At 44.4% G+C, this 22,498-nt stretch overlaps 1 protein-coding gene across 1 annotated transcript in view; it reads right to left on the bottom strand.

Annotated features, from left to right (window-relative positions):
- The window catches only part of DPYSL2 (dihydropyrimidinase like 2), a 143,280-nt gene that overhangs the window by 80,439 nt on the left and 40,343 nt on the right, over positions 1-22,498 (bottom strand). The window lies entirely within an intron of this gene.

Here is a 22,498-nt window from a genome sequence, read left to right as displayed (position 1 = left end):
CGGGCTGCAGGAAATGAGAGCCCTGAGGAAACCCTTCCAATTCCCAGCCGGGAAGGAGGCGTCCGGGGAAGGCTGCGGGGTATGGGAAACCCCGCCCTGAAACATCCTTTTGTGCCTTCCGGCCGCGAGGAACTTAGTAGGGCGGAGAAATGGGGAGCAGCCGCAGCCCGCCGAGGCCGAGGTGGCCCGATCTGGGCTCTGTGCGCCCGCTTTACAGTCACGCCCACCTCGGCCCCCTGAGGGGTGCGTGGGGGCGCAGCGCATTTCGCTGGTACCTGCAGCGCTGTCGGGGGCAGCTGCTGGGATCCCAGCGCCGCGGGGGACTGAGGGTTTATAGTGCCAATGGATGGGACCCACACCGCACCGTGAGGCGGACAGGAGGAGATGAGCTGTGGAGGAGCAAGAAGGGAAGAGTTTATATCCCACAGGAAAGGGAAACTGAGTCTTGGGGAAAACCTACTGAATCGGAGTTAAAATCAAGAGTGTCCTGACTGCCCAGGCAGAGCCTAGTCACTTTAAACGGCACTCAAGGCCCCTTCGTGGCCCTAGCAATTGAGCAGGCCTGGGACCCCTTAGCTTTGCCTGTCCAAGCCATGCTGGGATGCTCTAACTTCACGGTCCGTGGGAAAGAAAAACGCTGATCCAGTTGATCCTCAGGAATCTACCGGGGCCAACCCCCGTGGGAGGTTGCCCTGGCAGGTACAATAAGTAAAACATCTGGACCAGCCCTCGTAGCTCTCGGGCTTTTCTCCTTGAGGTCAAAGGATACATAGAATCCCTACGTAATCATGGGCGGGGGGGTGGGGGGAGAAAGAGTATGTAATTGGCTCACACCTGCTCAGCAAAGCTTAGCTAGATAAATACGGAATAATTCGAGCTGCTGTGGGCCTGACTTCCAATCTTTCTGCCCTTCACCACCTTAGCCACTTTAGGGGAATGACTGTCCTTCCAGACTCAGAGGAGGTGTAAAATTCTTCTTTTCACTCCTATATCTCTAAAAATCTGAAGTCCCAGAAAGGAGCTGTAGGGCACGTAGAAAGTTTCGCCGCTGGTTAATTCATTCAAGTTCAATTTAGCTGTGCATCTGAAAGAGAAAGTGAAGCACTTCCCCCTCCAGCAATCTGATATGCCGCAAGCAAGGTGAGATGATGTCGGCAAGTATTGCTGTCAACCGGTAATGGTTAAAGTCACGAGTCTGAGAAAGCTTAAAATACGCCTTTCTACTTGGCCTTTGTACTTGTGAAGAACCAACAGTCAGTCCCAGCTTTGCGGAGGACAGGGCAGTGGAGAGGAGTGTCCTATTAGCTCACAAAAATACTACTTGGCAAGGGAGTAAATAACCACACTCAAATTAATTTAAAACAAAGTAACCTCTAATTATATTGTTTGTATTCTTGTTGTATTCCCTACCCCCGTCCCCGTTGTTTGAGCTTAATGGGTTTAAATATATCTTGTTATTTACCAGTTTACCATAGAATCGTTTGTTTTGTAATAAAAGTTTCCAAGAGCTTCTGTGTCTGTCTCGTTGGCTTCAATTGTATAGCCATTGCTATGAGGTTCTTAGTCCGTGATAACTGACGTTTCCACTCGTAAATATCCAAAAATGTAAGGTTTAAACTGATTTGTCTGTTCTGACTAGAGCCTAAGAGAGTATTTGGCACATAAAAGATACCAGACAAATGGTTTAAATTGACCGAGGAAGAGAACTGTCTGCAACCTGCATTTCTTACCATATTTACCGTTCAACGCAATGAGGAAAAGTAAAAAAGGGCCGAGGAGAATCTTCCACCTGCTTTGCACTGATGAAGGTGAAAAAAAACAAAAAACCACAGATAAACAGGCCTCACACTTTTACTTCAGAGATCCTTGTAAAAATAAATGAGAGGCTGGGCACAGTGGCTCACACCTGTAATCCCGCACTTTTGGATGCCAAGGCAGGCAGATCAGTTGAGCCCAGGAGTTGGAGACCAGCCTCAGCAACATGAAGAAACCCCGTCTCTACAAAAACACAAATATTAGAGACTAGGCTGGCCAACATGGTGAAACCCCATCTGTACTAAAAATGCAAAAATCAGACGGGCATGGTGGCTGGGGCCTGTAATCCCAGCCATTTGGAAGGCTGAGGCAGGAGAATCACTTGAATCCGGGAGGCAGAGGTTGCAGTGAGCCAAGATAGAGCCATTGCACTTCAGCCTGGGCAACAAGAGCGAAACTCCATCTCAAAAAAACAAAAACAGACAAAATAAATTAGCTGGGTGTGGTGGAGGGCACCTGTGGTCCCAGCTACTGGGGGCACGGGAAGGTTGGGGCTGAGGCAGAAACATCAGTTGAGACTGGGAGGCCGAGGCTGCAATAAGCCATGATCGTGCCACTGCACTCCAGCTTGGGTGACAGAGTGAGACCTTGTCTAAATAATGTTTCTTATACTTTCTGTAGAAAAACACTCAATGAAAATTTCCTGTAAAATTATGAATCATTATTTGTGAATCTAATATTCGTTCCTTTTGTCAGGCATGACTTTTCCGAATTTTTAAACATTAAATGCATGCCAAACATGAGAAAGCAATGTAAAACTGTCTGTTCCGCAATCACAGCCCTTCCCAAACCTCCACTTTCCCATACTTTTCTCCCAGCACCAGAAAAGAGCCAGATGCAGTACCTAAATTAGACAATGTTTTAGTGAAATGGTAACATCCCGGGCATTCTGCATGGTGTGCAGGAAGGGAGGATCTGCCTGAGCAGATCCATGAGTGGGAAGAATGCATTTTAACCAGGTGCTGTATCAGAGTCTGATCCCTGTCTTTTCCGCAGCTTCAACTCCCCTCCCTGGACACCTACTCTGTCCCCATGCTCAGTGGGTGCACGCACACAGTGTCAGAGCAAACTTCTCACTGCCCCTGAAAACAGTGTGCCCTCCCTAATCTACGTCTTGCCCTAAGCCGTTCTTTTCCCCTCCCTCCCTCTAAAACAACTGAAATGTTACCTTGTCTATGAAGTTTTCCCCATCCTACCCCCGCAGCCTTGAGCACTCCTTCCTGTGTTCAGCTCTACTATAACACCATCACTCTATAATGACTTGCACATTTCTTCCATCAGGCCATGACTCCTAGAAGCAAAGAGCCCCCTCTTCTCCCAGCTTTGTCTCTGGCAGATGCCCTTAACATCTGGTGCATAAATAAGTGCCATCATTGCTATGACGAGGACAAAGGTTCTTGCACCAAGGTGAGTTGTGATGTCAAAAAAAAAAAAAAAAAAATCCCCAATGCAAGCAAGCTTTTCCCTTAGGACTATCACTTTTTTTTTTTTTTTTTTTTTGAGGTGGAGTCTCACTCTGTCACCCAGGCTGGAGTGCAGTTGCATGATCTTGGCTCACTGCAACCTCTGCCTCCCAGGTTCAAGTGATTCTCCTGCCTCAGCCTCCTGAGTAGCTGGGATTACAGGTGCCCGCCACCACACCCAGGTAATTTTGTTGTTGTTGTTTTGGAGACGAAGTCTCACTCTGTCACCCCAGGCTGTAGTGCAGTGGCGCAATCTCAGCTCACTGCAAGCTCCACCTTCTGGGTTCACGCCATTCTCCTGCCTCAGCCTCCCGAGAGGCGCCCACCACCACGCCCAGCTAATTTTTTGTATTTTTTAGTAGAGACAGGGTTTCACCGTGTTTGCCAGGATGGTCTCGATCTCCTGACCTCATGATCCGCCCACCTCGGCCTCCCAAAGTGCTGGGATTACAGGCGTGAGCCACCACACCCGGCCACGCCCAGGTACTTTTTGTATTATTAGCAGAGATGGGGTTTCACCATATTGGCCAGGCTGGTCTCAAACTCCTGACCTCGGGATCTGCCTGCCTCGGCCTCCCAAAGTTCTGGGATTACAGGCGTGAGCCACCACACCCAGTCAGGAATATCACTTTGCCGGGCCTTCCTTCTTGGCAGCCTCCCCTTCTCCAAGCCCCTGAAACTCCAGGAGGACCTAATGTTATTATTAACAGCTTATTATTCTCTGTGGGGCTGTAGCTGCCTAGATTTTAAGCTCCGCCTCCACTAACAAAACTGCTGTGTATCAGCAAGCCTGGTAGAACACGGAGACAGCACCCAATCCTAAAATGAAGGTCTAAGTCATGCAAGGTGCCTCTAGTAATTTTTTCTCAATTTCTGAAACTGTCCTTTACTCCATCCTCCCATTATTCTTTGTACATCCCTGTGTGATCCCATTCATCGCAGTAAACCACCTACACAATACAATCCTCACCGACGCCATAACTAGGTAAGTGTGATTTTTCTTCCATTCAAGGTTTGAGCTCACAGGGAAGAAAAACTCTTTCAAAAGTCTTACTCATTCCTGGCCAGGCACAGTAGCTCATGCCTCTAATCCCACTTGGGAGGCTGAAGTGGGCGGATCACCTGAGATCAGGAGTTTGAGACCATCCTGGCCAACATGGAGAAACCCCATCTCTACTAAAAATACAAAAACTAGCTGGGCGTGGTAGGGGACGCCTGTAATCCCAGCTACTCAGGAGGCTGAGGCTGGAAAAATCACTGGAACCTGGGAAATGGAGGTTGCAGTGAGCCGAGAATGTGCCACTGTACTCCAGCTTGGGTGAAAGAGCGAGAGTCCTTCTCAAAAACAAACAAACAAAAAAGTCTTACTCATTCCTTATCCTTACAGAAGGCCTGACAAGGCTGGGGGCTCAAGCAGGACTGAATGCAGGGAGGGAGGTATGAGTGGAGGCACCCAGCCAGCCCTTTGCTCACGTTTGCATCATCCAAACTGCAGGGAAGTGGGGCTGGGGAGATGCAGACATAACTCCAGTGCCCCGGGCGGCTGTGCTGCTCTCAGTTCCTCAGCATCTGCCAGGAACGTGTTCCCTCCCTGACTAGCCCACCACTGCTCTTGGTTTCATGTTCCTCTTTGGGGAGCTAGAGTAGCCATTTCTGCTTCTGTGGCACCCTGGGTCTCTGCATTAGTGCAATGTTCAGAATTTCACAGAGTAGGGGAACTCCAAAGCAGAAACTGCTGACAAAACAGAGCCCAGGGGTGGCAAAGAAAATCCCCAATGCCCAGAGTGCTGCAACTGGATGCCAAGGGCTGTGGCCTCTAATGCAGCCTGCAGAGAAGGTTGAAATGAATGCGGCAGTAAAGAGAAGGTACTGGAATCCTTCTTTGCCAAAAACAAAGGGCATTGACTAGGACACTTGAGCTGGAAGTGATGCCTTCTTCACTGCAGATGGAATCAGGCAATGACGATCATTTTCTTTGTGTGTGTAGCTCTGAAGGGTCAGAGACTGCGGATCGGATTGGAACCTGCCCACTGCCTTCCCCTGTGGCTGCATCCTTTTAGCAGCAGTGACGGTGGTGACAAATGGGGGTCAGCAGTGACTGGCCCTCTGAAACAGACGCTGCTTTGGCTAGAACTGGACAGACTGCCGGCCAGCATGGGGGCTCTGCTAGGATTCTGAGGACACATCCTCCCTGCAGGAAGACAAGAGGGTCATCTGTCCAAATCCTGCTGGACAAGAGGGCACAGAGGAAGCATGCACTTCACAGAATCTAGTCGACTCGGGCTTTCTCTTATCCCCCAGTTAGCGCACACACCTCCTGAAGAACTCCTGCAATGCCCGCCCTGCACCTCGTTCTCTGGGTGGCTACAGATTTTCCCTGGGGTCTTCTTTCTATCCCTGATGGGGACAAAGGGCACCTAGCTCAGCCATCGTGCCTCAGGCCCGCCCTCTGGTGGCAAACAAAGAGTGTGCACGTGGTGCCCTGCGTGCTGGTCTCCAAGCCAGGGCAGGGCCTTGGAGATCACTTGTTTCCGTTGGTGTGCCCAAGTACTCCCCTCCGTCAGAATCACCCTGGGCCCCAGCTCAGACATCCTGAACAGAATATCCGGAGGTAAGGTCCAGGAAGGCTTTTAAACTAGTCTACTTCTGGACACTTAGCGACAGATCCAGCCCACTCCACCCTCTATTTATAGAAGGAGGAAAACATGGACTAGGAGGAAGGGCTCACTTCCTACCTAGTGAGGGCTCCACTCACCACAGGGCATCACTGGTCTGCTCTTTGTCCAGGGGGAACATTATGAAAGAGTGGTAAATATTATCACTCTCATTCCACTTGTCTGCCTTCTGGAAACAGTACAATCTTCTAAAATATTGTTATGTTGTCAGTGAGGAGGAAATTAACATGTATTGAGCACCTACCATGCTCTACACATGGCACTGAGTGCTTTAAATAAATCTGCTTTAATCTTCTCCAAAATCCTACCAGGTAAATCTTCAGATCCTCATTTTATAGATGAGGAGAGAAAAGCACAAAGAAACCTCTTGTTCCAGGCCCAGATTCTAATTTGGGTCTGTGTGACCCCAAAACCCGAGGGGCTAGTTCTTTTTTCTTTTTTTTTTTCCTTTTCTAAGACTGAGTCTCACTCTGTTGCCCAGACTGGAGTGCAGTGGCGTGATCTCAGCTCACTGCAACCTCTGCCTCCTGGGTTCAAGTGATTCTCATGCCTCAGCCTCTCAAGTAGCTGGGATTACAGGTGCCCACCACACCTGGCTAATTTTTGTATTTTTAGTAGAGATGGGGTTTCACTATGTTGGCCAGGCTGGTCTCGAACTCCTGACCTCGTGATCTGCCCACCTCAGCCTCCCAAAGTGTTGGGATTACAGGCATGAGCCCCTGCGCCTGGCCAAGGCTAGTTCTTTTAATGGTAAGGTACTTGTTTAGTAGAAACTCAGACCCACCTTGTGCAAGAGGTGGGCACAGGTGATTGGCTGTCTTTCTTTACTCCTTCCACTGTCCCCAGTCCACATTCCTTGGATGTTTCCCCTTCTCCCAAAATCAATTCTCCATCTCTTTCTTTCCTCACAACCCAATGTAACTCAGTTTCACTCAGTGGCCCTGGCCCTCCCCTCATAGGAAACATGACAGACGAACACAAAGGTTTAAACAAATGATAAACGCTCAGTGTGCTACTCCTCCGCTAAAAAGAGAAGACTCTGGTTAGTAGAATTTCAGACACGAAGCCAGGCTGCTTGCATAAATAAAATGCAAACTGTTTATCAAGTCTGCTGCGTGTGATCTTGCCCTTCTTTTTTTAATTTTTAATTTTTATTTTTAGTAGAGACAAGAGTCTCACTATGTTACCCATGTTGGTCTCAAACTCCTGGCCTCAACTGATCCTCCCAAAGTGCTCAGATTACAGGTGTGAGCCACTGCGCCCGACTGATCTTACCCTTCTATTCCTTTCCACCCTCATCCTGTGTTACGTCCCCAAGCTCTCTCATGCCATAGCACACTGATGTCCTTCCTTTCCCTGCAATGGCCCTTTGTTGCTGCTGTTCTCTCTTCTCCCATCTCTCCTTCTTGCCCATGCATCCCTGCTTCAGGGAGGCCCTCCTTGACCTCCCTCCTGATGCCAGCCCATGTACTCCTACTCTTCCTTGTCTCAGCACTGTCTCTTTAATAGCAACAATTATAATTTGGAAGTATTTTTGTGCATTTGTTTACTTGAGTATTTCCAGTCTGTCTCTACTTCTCAATTGCAAAGCCCCTAAACCACCTAGTCCTCCACTCCACCTCACAGTGACCGCACAACACTCAACAAACAAGAGTTAAATGACAAATGAACAGGAAAACCTTTCTAAGGACACCTGTTCTTCAGCCCAGGTGACCGAGGCTTCATCTTCTACCTGTTGCCTCCCAGATATGCACCTGCCGTTCTCTAATCCTGATTCATCCCAGGCTTTGGGTGATTTTTTGGTTGTTTTTTGTTTTTGTTTTTGTTTTTGTTTTTGTTTTGGAGACAGGGTCTTGCCCTGTCACCCAGGCTAGAGTGCAGTGGAATGAGCATAGCTCACTGCAGCCTCAAACTCCTAGGCTCAAGCGATCTGTCTCCGCCTCCCACATAACTGGGACTACAGGCATGCATCACCATGCCTGGCTAAGTCTTTTTATCTTTTGTGTAGACAAGGTCTCGCTATGTTGCCCAAGCTGGTCTGAAACTCTTGGGCTTAAGCAATCCTCCTGTCTTGGCCTCCCAAAGCAGTGGGATTACAGTTGGGGACCCTCACGCCTAGCCTTCACCCCAGGTTTTTAAAAGACCAGATGGTGAGGATTCACCTCACTGGATAAGGTCGCATGGCCTAGGTTCTAATGATCCATGGCAGAGTGTGCAGATTCCTTTTCTACTGGGATCTGTCCTTGGGAAGCATCAAGCCTCACATTCACAAAGCTCAGCTGTGCCTGGAGGTCCAATCATGATAACTGCAGCCAGATTCCTCTTTTCAATCCTGCACTTCAGGCTTGTACTCACCACAGCTAGAAAATACCGCAGATCCCCCTCAACTGGGCCCTCCTTGATTCAGAATCTGTGTCGATTCTGAAAACGGCCAAGCAAAAGGGGTAACTGTGAACTCTGAAAGTGTAAATAACATTTCAGGAGTTTTTGTCTCTTAAAAGAATTCGCCAAAATCAATGTACTGAAAACTGCTCACTCATCCAAAACCACGCCATAGCTCTTGCCCATTTGTCCATTTCAGTTCCCTAGAGGCCACTTTGGGGCAATTTATTAGCTTAGTCTGGGAATGCTTGAAAGTAGTCCATTTGGATATTGTAAAGATTTAACAAAATTCTGACCTTTCCTGTAAATAAATTGGTCCTCTTTCTGCCCTCCTCACTCCCCCATCCTGTTTGTTTTCAAGGAGTGATAATTTATTACTGACCTTGTGTGCCAGCCCTCAGGAGACCAAGGGGGATCAGGAGATGTTTACAAGTTCCCCATACACAGTCCCCCTCTTGTAGTACAATGCTGTAGAAAGAGAAGTCACAGGTGAATGGCACATGATGCTTTACCAATGTTTTACCAGCTCCAGGCAAACTGTGCCCCTCTACCTAGGGTTAGGCTGGGGGCTCTCCACCCCCACAGTGTCATCAACTCAACGACTGGTCTCCCTCCAGCTTCTGGGAACATCCACTGTCTCGAGGAACCAGATAGAACTCTTCCTATCTTCCTATCAAGCAGATAAGGAAATCATTGAAAGAATAAACAGCCAAATGCCGTTGTGCTGTTAGTAACCATCAGTCTCATTTGTGGGCTTTAAACTAAATTCTACAACTGTAGGCAGTGTTTAACTCCTGTGGGCACTGCCAAACCAGCAGAGGAATGAGTGCCTGCATATGTCCATCGGGGCTCAGGAGTTCTCTCTCTTTCTTCAGAGAATTAGAAATGGAGGTAGGATAGTAAAAAGACCACTTTAAAGGGACAGGGCACTGATGGAAGAAAATAACACTGGAGCCTGGAGAGACTAAGTGGGAATTGATGCTCTTCATCTCTCCTCCTCCCCATCTAAGGCCACTGCCTCACCGGGGGCACCATCTTCACATTCCCTGAGCGTGCTGGGCTGTTTGCAGCTCCACACTTGCGCTCACATGCCTGCCTCTCCCAGCATGCCCAGGCCCTCTTGGACCCCTCACACCATCACTCCTCTGTGCAACCATTCCTGAGCCCTCAGGTCCAGCTGATTACTCCTTCTCTTATGCCCCCACTGGGGTCGGTACAGACTCTTGGCAGAGTGCCAAAACAGTCTGCTCGACTATTTCCTTATACAGTGTCTCCTTCTCTTAGACAGTAAGCATCTTGAAGACAGAGACTATACTTTCTCTCTCCTCAGCACCCACCATAAGGCCTTGCCTGTAATAGGCAAACAAATTCTGAAAGGATGGATGGATGGATGGATGGATGGATGGATGGATGGATGGATGGATAGCAGATGGGTGGGGTGGATGGATGAATGGATAGGTGGGTGGGCAGATGGATGGATGGATGGATGGGCAGATGTATGTATGTATGTTCGTATGTATGGATGGATAGGTGGATGGATGTGTGGGTGGATGGATGTGTGGTGGACGGATGGATGCATGGATGGATGGGTAGGTGGATAAACGAATGGGTGGTGGATGGATAGATGGATGATGGATGGATGGATGCTTGGGTAGATGGACAGACAGATGATGTGTGAATGGACGGATGGATGGATGGATGGATGGGCAGATGTATGTATGTATGTTTGTATGGATGGATGGATAAGTGGATGGGTGGATGGATGGATGGATGGATGTGTGGGTGGACAAATGGATGGATGGATGGGTGAGTGAGTAGGTGGATAGATGGATGGGTGGGTGGACGAATAATGGATGATGGATGAATAGATGGATAGACAGATGACGGGTGGATGGATGGAAAAGTGGATGGGTGGAAGAGTGGATGGAATAGATGTATGATGGAAGGATGGATGCTCAGGCAGATGGATAGACAGATGATGGGTGAATGGATGGATAGATGGGTGGGTAGGCGGGTGCACAATGGATAGATGAATAAACACATTACACAAATGTCCCCATTATAAAATAAGCCCAAACACTGGGACTTGAGTCTAACATAGACTCACTAGGACTTCAGTCTACCATAACCTTCCGAAGCACAAAATTTACAACCAGGTCCTGTCTTAGGCCTCATCCATTTAGTTAAAGTTTCTAGGAGGACTGTGGGTGGCTTCTTTTCCATTGTCTTTCTTCTCATCATCTACTCCTTTCCCTCCTGTCAAGCCTGTGAGAGGTTTGCCTTAAGGCTGTTGTCAGTGTCCTTCCTGCCCTTCAGGCCTATGAGCCCCACCGCTTTGTCAACCACACTCTGTTCAGTTTGTAATCAAGTCCAAAGAGGACATGCATGCCACAAGGCCCTATAGTCCAAGAGTTCGTATTAGGTATTTTCTCTTTGAGAAAATATTCAGCATTTCACAGTAAGCAATGGGATAATTCCCTCAGGTTTCCAATTCCCTCCTTTCTCCTGCAGGGCCCCTTTAGGGGAGGGGGATCCTGTGATTTTTTGTATCTGACCAGGCCCCTTCCAAGAGTCATCAACCAGAGGCTGCTCCTCCCCCAGGTCCTCCTCTAAGATTTGTCTGACTTCTCTGTACTCCAACTGCCCACCCTGCAAGGTCATTTCCAGACCATCACTTTCTCAGCAGCTTGCAGAAGCCCTGCCCTTCTGTGTACCGTCATCTCTGTCTCCAAGACACTTCTGCACATTTATTCAGGACATAATCAGCTGGGTCTTTCCATGTCTATCTGGCACTGAGATGTAGCAGAGGCCACTGGCTCTTCATGAAATCCAGGCTCTTCTCCTCTTCCAGGACACACAACTGGACTACATTTCCCACCCTCATCGGCAGTAAGATGTGACAGAGTTCTAGCCAACGCAGTGCATCTCTTCAAGGCCTGGGACATAGACAATTCCCTCTTCCTCCTCCAGGCTTTTTCTCCAAGCTGACAGGATGACGGTTGCCCAGACAACCTTGGGAGCTGCGTGTTGAAGATGTTAGAACCACCAGCAGTTTGACTTTCCAGTTAATTGCATGGAGCGGGGACCCTGTACCTTTCTCTGCCCACTCAACAGAAACACCCACCTTGAACTATTATGTGATATACAAATAAACTCCTTTTGTGCTTGAGTCATTATACATAGTGGAGTCTATTTATCATAGCAGCAGTATTCTTTCTACCACAACTCCTAACTTAATCCTGTTTGAATTTAAAATTTGTGTGAAATACACATACCCTCAGTTCCTTCACTTTGCTGACCCCTGTGACCTTGGCCTGCCCTTATCTTTAGCCATTCACTCCCAGGGCTATCTGAGCCCTCATCCCCTCACCACATCATCAAGATGCGATGAGTCACCCTCTTCATTCACGGCTGGGCCCCCATGGTCCATTTCCTGGACCACTCTCACCAGCAACATCATTCCGCTAATCTTACCCTGCAACCTCCCAATCCTGGGGCAGCCCTAAAATTCACTATTCCCTCACCACTTCTGTGGGAGCAGCCACAGAACACTCATACTGCATTAAAGATTGGGACAAAAAGAAGTCATGATAAAAGACACCTGCACTCACATGTTTATTGCAGCACAAGTCACAATTGCAAAACTATGGAACCAGCCTAAGTGCCCACTGACCAATGAGTGGATAAAGAAAATGTGGTACATATACACCATGGAATACTACTCAGCCATAAAACAGAATGATATAATATCGTTTGCAGTAACTTGGATGGAGCTGAAAGCCATTATTCTAAGTGAAGTAACACAAGAGTGGAAAACCAAACACTGTATGTTCTCACTAAAGGCATACAGAGTGATATAATGGACTTTGGAGACTCAGAAGAAGGAGGGTGGGAAGGGGGCTAGGCATGAAAAAAAACTACACATTAGGTACAACGTACACTCCTTGGGTGACAGGTGCACTAAAATCTCAGACTTCACCACTATACAATTCATCTGTGTAACCAAAAACCACTTTTATCCCAAAAGCTATTGAAATTAAAAAAAAAAAAAAATTCTTTTAAAAAGAGACTGGGACAGATCACTCCAGAAGAGCTTCCCCCAAAGACTTCTCACTGGTCATTGGCCTGGCCACCCTCTCACGCCTCTCAGCAGCTGTCACCACCTTTGCCATGCTTCCTGGGTCATCCTCAATTGTGTTCTCATGAGCTCAGTTTGGCTGGAAAGCCCAGTGCTGAACGAGGAATCACAAATGGAATAAGGATTCATAGCACAGCATCACACACACTCCTCTTTTCTCCTTCCCTAGATCTCATAGGAAGAGGTCGGCCCATTCAAGGATTATTCCCAAATCCATACTGTTTCCCACCCCGCCCTGCTCCCAGATCTCAAAGTCTTCCTCTCCACCACTCAGTCCCTTGAGCTTGGAAACCTCCTCCAGCCGTTCCCGTCTCCCTGGCCCTGTGCTCCTCACCACGATTGCCCTGCCTTGCTGTTCCTACACGGTTAAGCTTCAGGAATGTGTAGCATACACTCCTGACCATCACTTCCTCAACTTCAACTCCCATTTGCTTCTCAGCCCACTACTGTTGGCCTCTTCCCCTGACTCCATTAGAAAAGCTTGGGCAAACGGCATGCTGATTGGAAGCTAATGCCCCCTTTGTGATCTTTATTTTAACTGAGCTCATTGTGATACTCAACATTATTGCCTCTACCTTTTTTCTTCCAAATTCCCCTCCCTTGCTTCTGTGATGCCTTTTTTTCCAGCTCTCTTCACACTTTTATAACTCTTCTTTCTAAACGCTCATTGAGTTCTTCTTACCCAGTCTTAAATATCAATGATCCCTGAGGTTGCCTCCTAAGCCTCTTTCTCTGCCATGGTTTCAACAACTACCTAAATGTTTCTAACTTCCAAAGCTTTATTCCTCACCCTTTCCACACTTCATTCATTCATTCATTCATTCATTCATTCATTCAGCAAGGTTACATTAAGTGCCTTCTATGTGCCAAGGGATATGATAGTGAAAAAACCTACAACACCTCTGCCCTCATGGAAGTTACCTTCTACAAGGGGGTAGCCATTTAATTAATGGGTAAAGAAACAAATACAAAGGATAACTTCAGATTGTGGTCAGTGCCATCAAGGAAATAAACAGAGGATAGAGAGGTGGAAAGGCACTTTAGACAGGGTGGTCTAGGAAGGTCTTTCTGGGGAGCTGACATTTAGGTAGGGATTTAGTCCCAAGAGCAAAAATCAGACTTTGCCTCTGGAGGGAAAATTCTGGACTTAGCCTCAGCCAGCAGAGTTCTAGACTTAGCCTCTGGAGGAAGTAGCAGAACGTGGTGTCTGGGAGCTGAGTTCAGGACTTCATGTCTGGAAAAAGATATTGGGGCTTCAATTCAATTTTTGCAGCAAAGTTTCTGACTCAATGTGTTAATTAAAAGGGAAGACTTAGTCTTTGGACTAAGATGAGAAGGAGGAAGCCCTCTGGGAGAAGAGAGCTTATGTAAGAGAAAACAAAAACATGGGAAGACTGAGATTAGGATGAGGTGGAGTGTTTTGGGAACAGAAAGGAGTCTAGTGTGACTGGAGAACTGTGAGCAAGAGAGAGTGACAGACATGAGCGTGGCCCTTTAAAAACTGTGCCACAAATTCTTTGGCATCCTCCTAATGAAAGGTGGGGTCTACATGCCCTCCCTTTGAATTCAGGTGGGCTTCTGGCTGCTTTGACCAGTAGAGTATGACAGAAGAGATGCCTCCCAAGGACAGGTCACAGAAAGCATGGTCTGAGTTCAGACACAGGTGTGGGAAATCCAGCTACCCTAAGGCCACCATGATGTAAAGAAGCTGAAACTATGGAGAGACCAATATAGGAATTCCAGCAGACAGTCCCCCCCAGCCCAGCCTTCCTGCCATGGTGCCAAAGTGACAGACGTATGAGTGAGAAAGACTCTGGAGGACTCCACCCCGGTTGTTCAAGTCACCCAAAGCCATTCAAGTTTTCTCAGATATGGCCCTAGACATCGTGGAGCAGAGACAACATATCCCTGCTCTACTGTGTTCAAATTCCTGAGCCACAGGATCCATGGGCACAATAAGACTGTTGTTGGTCTTTACCACTACAATTTGGGGCTATTTGTTACACAGTAACATCTGCTTTGTACAACTGAAGTTAAAGCAGCAGGCAGGGACACATCTGCAGGACTGTGGGCCATGGAAACAGATTTGGATTTTATTCTATGTTTAAAAGGAAACCATTTAAGCATTCTAATCGGGAACAACAAAATCTGACCAATACTTTTTATATATTATTCCAGCTGTAGTGTGGTGGTGCAAGGGTCAAAGAGAGGCAAACAGTAAGAAGGTAAGAGTGGATTGTGGCTAGGACCAGGGCAAGGGCACTTGAGATAAATGGACAGATGTGTCATTTATGTTGGAGGCAATAATAACGGTTACCACTTTTGCAGCAATTACTGGGCCAGGCATTGTTCTCAGTGCTTTGCAAGTATTAACTGTGGTTAAGCCTCAGAATACATTTAATCCTCACAACAACTCTGTGAGGTAGAGTGGAAACAAAGTGAGATTAAGGAACTTTCCCCAGGACCCAAAACTCACACATGGCAGAGCCAGGAATCAAGCTCTGCAGTCTGACCAGTGTGTGTCCTTCCTCTTATCCACTCTTGTTTCTGCTGCCAATAAAACTCACCAATAGATTGGATGCGGAGTAAGTAGGGGAAAACTATCAAGTGTGAACTCTAGATTTGGGGATTGAATCAAGGTGAATGGTGGTATATAAATAAAACTATAATATCAAGTGTGAACTCTAGATTTGGAAATTGATTCAAAGTTGAATGATTCAAAGTTGAATGGAAATTGATTCAAAGTACCAGTCCATGGCCTGTTAGGAACGGGGCCTCACAGCAGGAGGTGAGCAGCGAGTGAGCCAGCATTACCACTTGAGCTCCACCTCCTGTCAGATCAGCCGGCCAGTAGATTTTCATAGGAGCTGGAACCCTATTGTGAACTGCCCATGGGAGGGATCTAGATAGCATGCTCTTTATGAGAATCTGACGAAGGCCCTGATGATCTGAGGTGGGACAGTTTCATCCCAAAACCATCCCCCAGTCCCTCTTTCCATGGAAGAACTGTCTTCTGTGAAACTGGTCCATGGTGCCAAAAAAGTTGGGGACTGCTGTATTAATGGATGTAAGAAAGACAAAGTGAGGAGTGGGGTGAAGTGGGGGTGTGGGATTATGGGGGAGTTGATCAGGATTTCCACTTGGTTAGGGGGATGGTTTCCAATGGGGCCATGTTAATTTGAGATGACTTTAAGATATCCAAGTGGAAATAATAAGGCACTCAAGTGAGAAGTTGGGGCTTAAGATGTGAATTTAGGAACATCCACTCATGGATGGTAATTAAGTCAAATAATTCTATGACACCAGCTGAGGGGGAGGTAATGATGGAGAGAAGAGGGTCAGTCCTGATACCTCTAATTCAACTAAAGAAAGGGTGGTCTGCAAAGAAGACTCAGAAGGAGTGGCCAGAGAGAGGCAGAGTAGCATGTATTGGACACCAAGAATGGAGAGTACTTCAAGAAAGCAGGAGTGGTTGTCTGAGGCTGCTGAGAGGCAACTGGATATAACCACTCCCACATCCCATGGGCATCAACTCAGAAATGCCCAATGACCAACTCTAGTAGAGTCTTGCATTTCTCATTTTCACCCCTCTCCCATCCCTCCCCCTGCTTCTTTCAAGGCTGCTGAGGGCAGGTAGAGGGTGAGATAATGGATGTGGCAGCAACTGTAGTTGCTGTAAGGTACCATTAATAACTGTGGACAGCTGCTCTCTTACAACTTCCCTTCCTCTAGCTCAATTTAAATTCTTCTTTAGACTTGGAGGCCTGACAAACACTCATCATATGATTAATGATGTTTCTTTCCTTTCTGGTTGGAAAATGGGTGGAATCAGCACTTTGTAACTGCTGGTGATTATACTTACATAGATCATACTAACGTCCGCATGCACCTTTACTAAAAGGATAAAATTATACATATTGTGAAGACAGAGGATGTTAATGATTGGAAAATACCAGTAGGAATTTCTCCCTCTGCCCAAAAATGATGGCTGCTTACTGTTTTAATGTTTCTGCTAAAGCATAGAGATGAACCTGGTTCAAGTGAGATATTGGGTATCACCAAGACCCATTATTTCTGCTTGGGAGAGAGGAAGCCCTCGAATCCTTCGCCTAGAAGTTCTCATAGGGTACAGCCCACAAAGCCTGGCTGTGAACTGTGAGCTGTGAGCTGTGGACAAACTCATTTATGTCTGCCTTCAACATCGAGTAAATGGAGGTCCAGAACTTCCCAGACCTGCAGATAGGTGCATCCCACCAGCAGAGGGCTGCAATCATTGTGAATAAAAGCTAAATGTTATCTTAAATAGAGAATAAAGTGAAAATAAATCCTTTGATTGGGCTCTGTCTAAAAGTACCATAAGGCTTGTCTTATTCCTCATTCTGTAAATAATCCATGGAAGGCCTGACCTGGAAAATGGAAATATACCCTGTTTTGTGAAAGTTCTAAACATGCAGCACTTGCCACCCAGGTTCAGGCAGAGTGAGCTGCCAAGGCCGTCGGGCATGGTCGCGTCTGCTCCTGATTAATGATTACACCCTGCCTTTTGCTGAACCAACTCTTGTTAGCATATCTGCATTATTTCTTTTAACAGATTATCTCCCATGGACTAGCCATGGCAGAGCTGGGATGTGAGGCAAAGGAAAGTGGAGGAAGGACTTTTGTGCAATGTTTCAGCTCAGCATGATGAGATGGGAACGTGGTCTCCAGGCATGGTTGATGAGTTTAGGAATGAGCAGTGGGATTACTGAGACATCACAGGGGGCTCCTCCCTGCAAACCTGACTTCCTATTGAAACTTGCTGAATTTAATACAAGCCAGAGTATAAAAGATCTTGGGGTAGTTAGAGGGGACCTTGAGAAGCATGACTTCACAGCAAGAAACCATCAAGGAAAAGATCAATAGAGCTGATGATATAGAAAATTTAAATGTCTTAATACACATAAAATTTAAAAGTAGATGATAAATTAAGAAATAAATATTTGAAACCTATGAGTTAATATCCTTAATTAACTGTTTATGAGTCATAAAGATGAACATTCCAAATTACTTAAAGAACTAAGAAAAACACATGAACCAGCCACTCATAAAAAGAGAAATTAAATGCTCATAAATACAAGAAAATATGTCTAACTTTACTAAAGGACAATTTTTAAAAATTGAGATCTTGTATTTTAGATGTTAAATAGATGGAGCCTGAAAAGATTGAAAATACTGTACTAAGTATTAACCAAAGTGTGAAGCAATGGGCTCTCTCATTTCTTTCACGAGAATGTAAATTGGTACAATCTTTGTGGAAGGAAATATGATTAAAATGTTTAATGTCCATAACTCTTGATACAGAAGTTTCTTTTCTATAAATTTATTGTAAGGAAATAAGGGGCAAATATTCATGTTTATGAATGTTCTTCATAGCACTACTAGAAATAGTCTAGGCCGGACATGGTGGCTCACACCTGTAATCCCAGCACTTTGGGAGGTAGAGGCCAGCGGATTGCCTGAGCTCAGGAGTTCGAGACCAGCCTGGGCAACACAGTGAAACCCCAACTCTACTAAAATACAAAAAATTAGCTAGGTGTGGTGGCGTGCGCTTGTAGTCCCAGTTACTCGAGAGGCTGAGGCCAGAGAATTTCTTGAACCCGGGAGGCGGAGGTTGCAGTGAGCTGAGATGGCGCCACTGCACTCCAGTCTGGGAGACAGAGCAAGACTCTGTCTCAAAAAATAAATAAATAAATAAATAAATAGTTTCAAAAATAGTAAAAACAATGGAGAATTGTTTAAATTCATGGTATATCTAACCATATAACTACTAATTTTTTTAATGTGTGCAACATAGTATTAAATACAAAGAGCAAGATACAACAGAGTTTATACATTAGGATCCCATCTTTTTAAATTAATAGACTTTATTTTTTAGAGCAGTTTAGGTTTACAGAAAAAGAGCAGAAAGTAACAAGATTCCCATATATCCCTTTCTTCCTCCACCACAAGGCAAACACTGTTTCTCCTATTACTAATACATTAACATCTTGCATTAGTGTGATACATATGTTACAAGTGATGAGCCAATATAGTTACATTATTATTCACTGAAGTCCACAGTTTACATTAGGGCTCACTCTTGGGTGTTTGTATATTCTATAGTTTTAAAAAGGTAATAAGATGTATCCACCACCACAGTATCTTGTAGAAGAGTTTCACTGTCCTAAAAATCCCCTGTGCTCTACCTACTATTGCTCTCTTCCACTCACCCCTTCCCCAAGCCCATGGCAAACACTGATCTTTTTAGTGACTCCACAGTTTTGCCTTTGCCAGAATGTCAGAGTTGGAATCACATTATGTAGCCTTTTCAGATAGGCTTCTTTCACTCAGCAATAAATACTTAAGGTTCCTTCGTTTCTTTTCATGGCTTGTAGCTCATTTATTTTTATCGTCGAGTAATATTCTATTGTCTGAATGTACCACAGGTTGTTTATCCATTCACCTACTCAAGGACATCTTGGTAGATTTCTAGTTCTTGTAATCATGAATAAAGCTGCTATAAACATTTCTGTAGAGATTTTTGTTAGAAATAAGTTTTCATCTCCTTTGAATAAATACCAAGGAGTACGATTCCAGGATCATATGGTAAGATAATATTTAGTTTTGTAATATACTGCCAAACTGTCTTCCAAAGTGGCTGTACCATTTTGCATCCTCACCAGCAATGAATGAGAGTTCCTGTTGCTCCACATCCTCACAAGCATTTGGTGTTAGGACGTAGAGCAACAGGAACTCTCCATTGCTGGTGAGGATGAAATGAGATGCCACTACACATGAAAATCCAGGATGAATGTTGGCCATCCTAACAGGTGTGTAGTGGTATCTCATTGTTGCTGGATTTGTTTGTTTGTTTGTTTGTTTTAGACAGAGTCTTCTTCGTCACCCAGGCTGGAGTGCAGTGGTGTGATCTTGGCTCACTGCAACCTCCACTTCCCAGGTTCAAATGATTCTCATGCCTCAGGCTCCTGAGTAGCTGGGATTATAGGCATGTACCACAATGCCTGGCCTTTTTTTTTTTTTTTTTTTTGTATTTTTAGTAGAGACAGGGTTTTGCCATGTTGGCCAGGCTGGTCTCAAACTCCTGGCCTCAAATGATCCACCTACCTCGCCTCCCAAAGTTCTAGGATTACAGGCATAAGCCACCATGCCAGTTCTAATTGTTGTTTTAATTTGCAGTTCCCTGATGACATATGACGTAGAGAACCTTTTCACATGCTTATTTGCCATGAGTACATCTTCTTTGGTGAGGTGTCTCTTAAGATCTTTGGCCCACTTTTTTATTGGGTGTTTTTTTTCTTGTTGTTGGGTTTTAAGAGTTCTTTGTATATTTTGGATAACAGTTCTTTACCATATGTGTGTCTTTTGCAATTTTTTTCCTCGCAGTCTCTGGCTTATCTTTTCATTCTCTTGACTGTGTCTTTCATAGAGCGGAAGTTTTTTACTTTTGAAGTAAAAGGTTTTTTACTTTTGAAGTCCAGCTTATCAATTATTTTTTTCATGGACCACGCTTTTGGTGTTGTATCTAAAAAGTCATCTTCTATGTTATATTCTAGGAGTTTTATAGTTTTCCATTTTCCATTTAGGTCTATGATGTATTCTGAGTTAATTTTCCTGAAAGATGTGAGGTCTGTGTCTAGATTGATGTTTTCGCATGTGGTTGGCCAGTTGTTCCAGCACCATTTGTTGAAAAGGCTGTATTTTCAACAGTGAATTGTCCTTGTTCCTTTATCAAGGATATGTCAACTATAACTGTGTGGGTTCCCTTCTGGGCTCTCTGCTCTCTTCCCTTGATCTGTTTATCTACCACACTGCCTTGGCAACTGTAGCCTTACAGTAAGTTTTGAAGTCAGATGGTATCTAATTTGTTTTTCTCCTTCAATTTCATGTTGTCTATTCTAAATCTCCTTTGCTTCTCCATATAAACTTTAGATTCAGTTTGTTGATGTGTACTAACAACTTGCTGGCATTTTGATTGTATCTAATATGTAGATCAAACCGGCAAGATCATGACAATCCATCTATCTATGAACATGGAAAATCTTTCTGTACATATATACATATTGTTAGATTTATAACTAAGTATTTTTTGGTACACAATAGTATGTTTTTAATATAAATTCTAATTGTTCATTGCTGGTATATACAAAAGCAGCTGACTTTTGTATAATAACCATATATCCTACAATCTTGATATAATCATTTAATAGTTCCAGAAGATTTTAATGTTGTTGATTCTTTGGGATTTATTACATAGACAATTATATATAAAAATGTGTGTGTATGTATGTGTGTATATACTACATATATAATACACGTATATGTATATATTATATGTGTATATATGCTAATATATATAACTACATATACAAGTACTACATATACAAGTATATATATAATTTTTTTTTCACTCTGTCACCCAGGCTGACAATCATGGCTCACTGCGACCTCTCTCTCCCAGGCTCAAGCAATCCTCCCACCTCATCCTCCCTTGTATCTGGGACTACAGGTGCACGCCCCCCCAACCCAGCTAATTTTTTGTATTTTTTTGTAGAGATGAGGTTTCGCCATGTTGCCCAGGCTGGTCTCAAACTCCTTGACTCAAGCTATCCACCTGCCTCGGCCTCTAGGATTACAGGCATGAGCCGCTGCACCAAGCCTTTCCATATATTTAGATCTTCTTTGATTTTGTGCATAGAGAATTGTAGGTTTCCTCATATAGATCTTATACGTATTCTGTTAGATTTATGTCTAATTTTTTTGGTGTTAACATAAACAATAGTATGTTTTTAATGTAAATTCTAATTGTTCATTGCTGGTATATAGAAAACCAATTGGCTTTTGTATAATAACCTTATATCCTACAATCTTGATATAATCATTTAATAGTTCCAGGAGTTTTTATTGTAGTTGATTCTTTGGGATTTATTACATAGGCAGTGATGTCATATGCAAACAAAGTTTTATTTCTTCCTTCCTAATCTATATTCCTTTTTTTTCTTTTCTTCCTTCTTGTATTACCTAGGATTTCAGTGCAATGTTAAATACACGTGCTAAGAAGGGAAATCATTGGCCTTTTCCTATTGTTAGTAGGAAAGTTTATGGTTTCTCACCATAAATATGATGTTAGCCATTTTTGTAGATCTTCTTTATCAAGTTGAGAAAGTTTCCCTATATACTTAGTTTTCTGAGAGTATTTATCACTAACAGATGTTGAATTTTGTCGATAGTTTTACTGCATCTACTGATATAATCATGTGATCTTTTTTCTTCTTTACAATCACTGCTGATGTGATTGTACTAATTGATTTTGAATGTTGAACCACTCTTGTAAACCTGGAATAAATCCCTCTGGTTCTAATGTAGAAACTCTTTGTATACATTGTTGCATTTTATTTGTTAATATTTTTGAGGATTTTTACATATATATTCATTAGAGATACTGGTCTATGGATTTCTTTTCTTATAATGCCTTTGTCTGGTTTTGGTATTAGGGTAATTTTGGCCTCATAGAATGAATTAGGAGGTATCCCCACTGCTTCTGTTTTCTGGAAGAGATTATAGAGAATTGGTATAATTTACTCCTTAATTATTTGGTTGATCAAGATGGATAAAAGACTTAAATGTCAAACCCAAAACTATAAAACCCTGGAAGACAACCTATACAACACCGTTCTGGACATACGAACTGGCAAAGATTTCATGACGAAGATGCCAAAAGCAAACACAACAAAAGCAAAAATTGATATATGGGATGGAATTAAACTTAAGAGTTTCTGCAGAGCAAAAGAAACTATCAACAGAGTAAACAGACAACTTACAGAATGGGAAAAAATATTTGCAAACTATGCATCTGGCAAAAGTCTAATACGCAGCATCTATAAAGAACTTAAACAAATTTACAAAAAAAAAAAACCCATTAAAAACTGGGCAAAAGACATGAACAGACACTTTTCAAAAGAAGACATACAGGCAGCCAAAAAGCATGT

The sequence above is a fragment of the Pongo abelii genome, chromosome 7 (genome assembly GCF_028885655.2).
Source record: "Pongo abelii isolate AG06213 chromosome 7, NHGRI_mPonAbe1-v2.0_pri, whole genome shotgun sequence".
Lineage (NCBI taxonomy): Eukaryota > Metazoa > Chordata > Mammalia > Primates > Hominidae > Pongo > Pongo abelii.
Note: the sequence above shows the minus strand (reverse complement) of the source record. Positions and strands in the feature narration are given on the sequence as shown.